Raw genomic sequence first — 9,089 nt, forward strand, 5'->3', positions numbered from 1 at the left:
CTAGCTCATATTTGTTTTTGTAATTGAGAAACTTTATTATGTTGTTGGTTGTGGCAGCCATTTCTCCCAATTCAACATTGATAGTGGAAATGGTTTGTTTCTCCATCGACTCTTTCTGTTCAAATATAATTGATACATGGCCAAATTTCATCTATTTCTTCAATGATATTTTTCCATATAATTTCTTTGACTTGGGCCAATGTGTGGCTAACAAAGGACTCAATTGTTGATTTCCTCCATATTTCCACCTGGTTTTGAGGTCTCTGTAGCTCTACTGCATGGAAAGTCTCAGTCTTTGTCTTCTGATTTTGCAGAATATTGACTTGAGCTTGCAATCTTTTGATTTCTTCAGTTTGGAGAGACATGTTCTGCATTGCATTTGCCAACTGGTCTGTAGTAGCCCCTGTGCTTGTTGTAGAAGATGTGGTTGTAGGAATTGTTGTGATAGGGAGTGCTTCCAAAGGGACAACAACCATTTTGGAAGCTTGATCCTTTTCTTTGATCATATTTTCCATCTCTGTCTCCATTTGCTTCAACTTTTCACTGCTCCATGAAGAGCTTCATCATATCTGCCTTTTGTGTCTCTGTTTCTTCAATGTCCTTGGCCAGAGGATATTCTATGGCTGGTCACTTCAACTGCTTCCTTAATGCTGCTATGTCTATATTCTTTTTCCTCACGAGCCCTTCTGCAACATTGATATTGGTAGGATCATAACCTACTTTGATCACCAAGTCCTCCAAACCTTTGTTCATTGTGTCTTTGGCAAGTGCAAAGACATTCTCCATATTCAATTGTGATTGAACATTGGCCAATGTAACCTACAATTTAGATAAACTCATAGCAGTGTTAGTGAGAGTAGATGAAATCATCTACCCAGTCTGCTTATGCATCTCCATTTGGTCAATGGGATGCATGTCTTTCACATCAAATTCAAATGATGTTTTCTTGTAGTCTGATGCTACCTTGGGCTAGGGAATCTGTGCTTGGAGGAATGCCATTTGCATTTTACCTTTCTCTAAATCAAAGGCTGACAGTAGCCTGCTTTGAGAACTAGAAGTCTGCTTCTAGAACTGAGCATATGTGTTGATCTTCAAGGCCTCATTCCTCACTTTATTGTCCTTGAAAATGTCAAATATACTCTTGTATGTCTCCGTTTTGGTAGATGTGCTAGTCTCCATAACCCATTGTTGATATTGTGAAGCTGTGGAGGTAGTGGGAGAAATTGTAGTTTGATCACCCACTAATGAGGAAACAAGTGGCTTTTTAGTGGTGATAATATTTTCCTGCTCTGAATCCTTGATAAGGCTTAGTCTGGAACTAAGCTTGGCCTTCTTCTTGTACATGATTTTGAAGACTTCACTAAAAATATCAGTCCCTCAAGGTCACTCTTCTTCTCTACTTCTCTTTGTTGATTTCTCATTTGCGATAGGAGTTTGCACTGTTGAAGTGGACACTAACTGCTCCTCTACCTATTGTAGAGTATTCTCAGTCCATTCTAGCTGGTTCATATACTTTTCTATCTTTGGTCTAGTTGTGTGAAAATAAGAAGTAGATTTCTTTTCTACTCTTAACTTAGAAATGACCCCTAATGGATCATATGACCAGGTGAAACTAAGGCTGAACTACATCTATTTCAGTAGTTTATCTGCTTCTTCCCTTGTTGCCCTATTGTTGCAAATGAAAGGCCTTATTTGTGTTTTGATTTTGAATTGGGACTTCTTCTTGGTAGCTACAAAGTGGATCTCATCCATATTGAGCATTTGCCTAATGTATTCTAGAGAAAAAATCCTCATTGGAAGGAATTTTGGCAGCTTGTAAGGGGCAAGCTCACACCCAAATATCCTTAGTTATGTATAATTCTAATAGAGGTACCAATCCCCTGTCGGGACTTGTTCTGATATCTACAAAACTTTCTTAATTTCTTCACTGATCCTTGGTTCTAACCTACTACTTAGGAACTAAATGTTGGATGTACAAACATATCTATGAACTATTTGTATGAGTATTGCTTTTGTTCCTTCATCACCAGCGTAGTCCATAAAATGACTAACTATTGGTTTCCTTCTTCATCCAGCTTTTGTAAGGCAAGCTTGATGTTGCCTCCCTAAAAATATAAAAACATATAAACCAACACAAAAGCATATTTGAATACTTCCTTAGTCTGGAATTTGGCAAACCGCTCATGGATAGAATCTGCAAGAAATTGGTTAAAGATAAACAAGATGGAAGGCTTGGAATCTACAAATAAAATGGAAAGAAAACCTATAATTTCCTCATTAACCCACTAATCTGAGTAATAGCCAAGGAGGTAGGAGATGACTGTGATAATTTGCTTGGTTCTCTCAGGGAAAATAGAGGATGGATAGGGAGGATTTTTCTTTGGTAATGGGGCATCTTCTGTCTTGAAAAGCTCAAGGGTTTTGGCTCTCTTAGAAAAGTCCAGCTTCTGATACAATTCAACAAGTGCATCATGGGAAAAGGGAGTGGCATTGTCTACTGCATGAGCCTGCATCATTTGGTCTATAACTTGGGGAGTGATAGTGAATAGAATTTCTTCAGTGGGGGCAATGACAGCTCTTTGGCTAGGAAGATAGAAAGCATGACACTTCCTAACAAATTATGAGGCGTTGTGGTTACAGGGAAAAATATAGTGGGGAATATTAGATTCCCACAGTTGAATATCATAAGACTTATCTATATATTTGTCCACGAGCCAACAATACATCTCAAAAAGTTCAAATTCACAGAGTGATATTGATTTAAACAGGAACGCAAAAAATTACAGAACTAACCATAAATATAGAGATTCAGCAGAAATAACACTTCATTCAATTAATCTAAAAGACTGAAATTTGCTTACAAACAGAAATGGAAATAAACCAGCTAGGGAGATGGTAGCTTATCTCTGAGAAGAGATATGGCGGCTACATGCCTCTGAACTGTCTTACAATGAGGCTCAAAGGCCTATTTATTTTTGAGAAACAATGGAAAACCCTAAACATCCAAAAACCTAACCCTATGAGATGAAACACCAAACTATGGGCCCCGTTTTGGGTAAATTGGTACATCAACTTCCCGGGGTCGTAACTTTGGCATACAATCTCTGTTTGATGCGTACAATACCTCACTAGAAAGATCTATCCAAGGACTACAACTTTGGGAAGAGCAACATTAATTCATAGGCGCATGTTGCTCCCAGTTTTCCCAAAAAACGTCGTTTAGGGCCTCAAAACAGCTCTGGAAGTTCACAACCCGAAAAACTGTTAAAAATAGTAAATTGTGCTACAATTAAGGAAACTGCAAAGATAAAAGAGACAGTTGTGGGGGTCCAAGTGGGATAGTTGGGTGGCCACCAACATCCACCTGGATAATTCCTCCCCTTTAAGAAGCAATGGTCACCATTGCATTGAGTTCCTCCATGAGATGAGGAAACTTTTGCTGAACTTGGTCCCTAGTGAGCTGTTTTGCAACCTCTGACGTGTCCAATAATGGTGGGAAGCTTGGTCGAGGCCAATCCACATTGAACACTCGATGCAAGTGAAGGAATAGGGTAATGTTGTGCTCCAAAGCATTGTTTCCCACAACCTTGGTACTGGTGTAAGGACCATATCGGAGTGGTCTGAGCTTTTGATGGGCTCTTGTAAGGCTTTCTTTTTGCAGATGAAACCAAAATCTGTCGCCCACTTGAAACTTGTGTGGTACCTGATGCTGATCGTGTCGTTGCTTGTACTTGAAATTTTCCATAATGGAGCGGCGATATATCGGCCCGTTGGGTAGAGGTGCTCTAGGAGTCAGATCAAATGAATGTTTGACCTGACAGTGCAACGGTACCCTTGTGGGTGAGGAGAAGATGTTCCTGTCTTCTTTCATGACTGTATCCATCTGTTTTTGCTAATGCGTGGAGGAACCCTTCGCTGGGGTCATGGATGTGGCAACAATCTTCCCCTTACTTTGGGAGCAGACTAGATAGAAAATAAATTTCCTAGTCTGGGAGATGATCTTACTTCATTTCTTAGAAAAGATCAAAGACATGGCGGTAGGTGGGGCTACCTTATTCCCACTCGGGAGGTTGGTTAGGCAAAGGCTGACCAAGCCTTGTAACGCTATAGTGACTCACTCATGTACAGCTCTGTGAGAAGGGGTGCTTGCAGTAATCTTACTGGTGTGCCTCCTGCCCTTAAAGGTATCATGTATAATGAATTACCAAAAGAAATAATAACAGTGCGAGACCTTGACTCATACACAATATGTCGCCTCCATAAGCATGGTTGGCCTAATAGTACATCACAAACATCCAGAGGTGTAACATCACACAATACCTCGTCTGTGAAGGGCTTGATGCTATAGGGAAGGCGACACTACTAGCAAACTTGGAGATCATGTCCTTGGTGAAGCCACCCGATGCTATATGGTTGTGGGTGTGGTATGGTTGGTAGTCCCAGCCACTTCATGACTACTGCTAAAATGAGGTTCTTTTGGCTCCCACTACAAAATGAATTGTAACAGCAAAGCCTTCAGCCACATTTGTGAGTGGAAACAACGCTCCACCTCCTTTGGATCTTCAGGCTCATTCATCTGGATCTTGGTGGTGGCAACAATGGTGCTGGGCTCCGCATCAATGATCTGCTTCCCTTTGTCATTCCCCTTGTTGGGTTCTGACTCAGGGTTGGAACATGCATCTGATTCTGAAGCCTTCAACAGGGCCACCTGCGACTACTTGGTCCGACACTCACTTGTGTTGTGAGTGGGGCTCTTATGGAACTCACACCACTTTCCTGTGTCCTTCTTGGACTTCGTGGTGTTGTTCTTTTCTTGTGGCTTCGACGGGTTGTCTTGGGTTGCCCCATCTTGGCTTTGTCCTTAGTTCTATGGTTTGGGAAGCCTTTCCCTTGCTTCGGATTTGCAGATCCAAAGTCTCACTTCTTCTGTTTAAACTTCTTCTTGATTTTAACAGTGTATCGGTACGTCGTGCCAAGCGAGGAGATGTTCAGGAACTCCATCTCGTCTTGGATGTACCTGTGTAGTCAGCCACGGTATTTTAGGACCAAATGCAGCTCAAAATCCTTAATACCCAACTTTGTGTGAAGGGTATGAAAAATATTTATGAACTCCAGCACATCTTGGTCCCTTCCTTGCCACAGCATGGTCCACTTTATGTATTTGTCCTCATATATTTTGACAGGGTAATACTGCTCCATGATGACATCCCGGAATGAATTCCAAGTGGATGCAGCTGAAAATGGTGAGCCCATACTTTTATCTTTCTGCTCACAATTGGTTTCCCACTAGTCTTTGACGTGGGGGGTTGCTTTGAGAAGTGCAAAAATGATCTTTTCCCAACTGGAAAAATCATGAACAGAAAAATAACCATCTAGCAGATTTAACCATTTATCTACAGCATCTGCATCTATATGACCCTCAAATATGGGTATTTCAAAGTTAACTTGTACCTTAAAGGGTGTGGTGTTTCCAGAGTAGTTGTTGGAAGCTGATGCGTCACCCCTCAGTAGCCGCTAAAGGATCTGGGCAAAGTTTTCCATCATTGTGGTCCTTTGTCACTCGAGGCCTTCTTTGAGCAAGATTTTGATAGAATCTCCTGCCCCCTCGTCTTTCTTTTCATCCACCGTGGGAGGTCATCAGGATTTGCGAGGTTGGTCTTGCAAAGGTTCAAGCCCTAACTCCTTATATCCCGACCTCGTTGGGGACATGAAAAGAAAAACAGAGAAAAAGCAGACCGCTCTGATACCACTGATCTGGATTTAAACAGGAACACAAAAAATTATAGAAATAACCATAAATACAGAGATGTAGCAGAAATAATACTTCATTTCATTAATGTAAAATACTGAAATATGCTTACAAACAGAAATGGAAATAAACTAGCTAAGGCGATGGCAGCTTATCTCTGAGAAGATATGTGGCAACTACATGCCTCTAAATTTTCTTATAATGAGGCTCAAAATCCTATTTATTGTTGAGAAACAATGGAAAATGCTAAACATCCAAAAACCTAACCCTAGGAGATGAAACGCCAAATTGTGGGCCCTGTTTTGGGTAAATTGGTACATCAACTTCCCGGGGTCGTAACTTTGGCATACGATCTCCGTTTGATGCGCACACTACCTCGTTAGAAATATTTATCCAAGGACTACAACTTTGGGAAGAGTAGCATTGGTTTATGAACCCATGCTACTCCCAGTTTTCCCAAAAAACGTTGTTTAGGGCCTCAAAATGACTCCGGAAATTCAGGACCAGAAAAACTACTAAAAATAGTAAATTGTGCTACAATTAAGGAAACTGCAAAACTGAAAGAGACAGTTGTGGGGGTCCAAGTTGGATAGGTGGGAGGCCACCAAGATCCACCTAGACCACTGAAAGTTTCATGGATCTTATAGTCTCTATCTGCCAAAGGGATGTGGTGAAAATCAATGGGAGGGTGGATCAAAGGACTCACAAGTTCTTCTGGTCCCTTGTCTTTTGGAGGGATGATTGGCTAAATTGAGAATTACTAGTGAAATTCTGGATGGTACAGGCTTACAATGTGCAGAGAGGATTTAGGATTTGTAGACAAGAAGACAGGGTACTGACCTGAAATTGGTTGAGCGGGCAATGTTTCGAGCCGAGTGAAATTGTTGGAGTTCGGTCTAGCAAACCTGTAACAGGGAAATAACAGTGATAGTGTATGAACTCAGTAACCAATTAATGAGCAAAGGTAGGGATTTTATAACATTCTGGGCTTTCCCATTGATGGTGGCACGAGTCCATTGAATTAACAGTTAAACCATTTAATTGCCTAATAGTTTAATTTTGGAGGGAGCGGAGGTAATTGGCAGAATCAATGGGTAGATGACGTGGCGGAGGGTGAGTGGTAGGAGCACAATGGACAGAGCAATGGTATCAGGAGGTGGAGAAATTGCTTTTCGGAGTGGGGGGAGGCGGTTAATGGTTTCTCCTGACGGGGGTGCGAAATCACCTAGTGTTCACACGTTACAGGAGGTGTGGTTTCAAATACCACACATTTCGGACCCCCCCCCCCACACCAACGGTAAATTTCGGATGGTGAGGGGGTACCGAAACGCGCTATGGGCTGTCGGATGTTGGGAAGTGGGCAGAGATGAGGGGAGAAGTGGTGGGGTGTTAATGTGATGTGACGGGGCGCACAGTGGGTTCGGGAGAAATAAATCTAATGCATAGCGGGGAATGGTTGGAGAGTATGGTGGGGTAATGAAACTTAGGAATAGGGGAGTGGATGAAAATATGAGCAGAGGGGTGAATCGGGGTATTGAAACTTAGGAATAGGATATTAATATACCAAAAATTAATTGATATATTAATATTTAGAGTAAAACTTTAATCCTTCGCCTTTTTCTACACATGAAATATATTTGAAATTGATCTTATAATAAAAAATTCATGCTTTTCCTCTAATCACCATAGTGCTTCTACCTACCCTTTTGCATTTCAATTCTTTTTCTAAGCTAACAGTTTCTCTTCTTGTTTTGCAGGGTGCATTTAAAATAGCAGACCCAAATCATTTTTCTTTTGTAAACAGCTACCTTATCCTATCACTTATTTCACCATTGACTCAGACTAAACTATTCAGTCAATTTTATTTCTACCTAGCTACTCATTTACCAAGATTAAACTGTTTGGTAAATCTTCATTCACTAACCTATTGAACATAAACTTAAATGTGTTCAATCATGATTAAACTGTCTGACCTAAACAAACTTTCAGCCATTGTGGCATTCAAAAACAATTTGCACACAACCTTATTTGAAAATACAATATAGAACTAACTTATCAGTAGTGGCACTTGGACTTGCAGCACTTTCAGTATTATTTTCTATTTTTTCTTTTGTGGGGTTCTTATTTCCTTTTTTCTTATTTATTTTTCATTATACCCTCTTTTCATTTTCTTTTTTCACATTTTTGGAAATTATTTGAATATTGAAATTATGTACAATATGAAATCACAAATAAAAAATACTCAATCACCTTGAGATCCTATAATTTATCAGACCCTAATAGAAGGAAGATTCAATCGGGTAAACCTTTATCATTTCCATTTTCTTGCACATTTGGCTGATCAAGTTAGAAAGAATGCCCGTTTCTATTTACTAGAGCGTCTCAGTCATATTGCAGCTCGTTTCAAAGAAAGAACCAACCCTTCTCCCCATTTTATCTACCATAAATCCCTCATCAAAATACTAATTGAAAACCAGTTGGCCAAGGTAGGAAGAACCTGGATTCACTTCCTATTTTGGGGAGGTTTTCAACATCAACCCCCTAAAAATCGAAGAGGAAGGCCAAAGACTTCTAAAAAGGGGAAAATGACTCAAGAAAGGGCCCCTGTTGAGCCAACTCCAAACCAGAAAGACACAGAGGCCCCTTCTACATCCTCTGGCCCTAAAATCCCCAAAGTCTACCAAAAGAAAGAGTGACAGGCTCAATAAACCAGACCATGCATCTCCTGTAAACCTACTTTCTAATATCAATCCTCCGAGGTTGTGAGTCCACCTGCTGAAGCCTCCACTATTGACACAACTTCACCAAAAATTATTAAAGGCGAGGAGGTCGAAATTGAGACCCAAGATGAGGAAATGTTGTTTGAAGCTTTTAAAGGTGACAAAAGACCCCATACAAGGCCAACAAACAAATTAAGTTATAAAATTAAACTCAGAAGAAACCTAGGTTTATCCAAGGAGGTGATTGATGTAGATAATGTGCCGCTGAAGGACCTTATCATCAACAGAAAGAAGACTCCACGCTTTAAGAAGAGAAAGGACAAAGAAACTATAAGAAAAGGTCCTATGGAGACAATACAAAGCAAGAAATAGAGATTGGAGAAGGTGGATGTGCTTCATAAAGCAGCCAGCACCCTTGGCTAGGAGGCTTGGGGTCATTTTAAAATTTTTGGTTATGAACTTAAGAAACAACATTTTTCCTTTATCGGTGATCATATGCTTAACAAAGTTTTTATATATAGCCGAACAGGGAGTAAGCTGACATTTAGTCTGACAGTGATTTTGAAAGAAGCATGGAACACTAACATCTTCGTTGTCAATGAAATTTTGACAAGTGAAAA

Source organism: Pinus tabuliformis, chromosome 8 (genome assembly GCF_031772625.1).
Source record: "Pinus tabuliformis cultivar Carrire ecotype Pingquan chromosome 8, CPIR1, whole genome shotgun sequence".
Lineage (NCBI taxonomy): Eukaryota > Viridiplantae > Streptophyta > Pinopsida > Pinales > Pinaceae > Pinus > Pinus tabuliformis.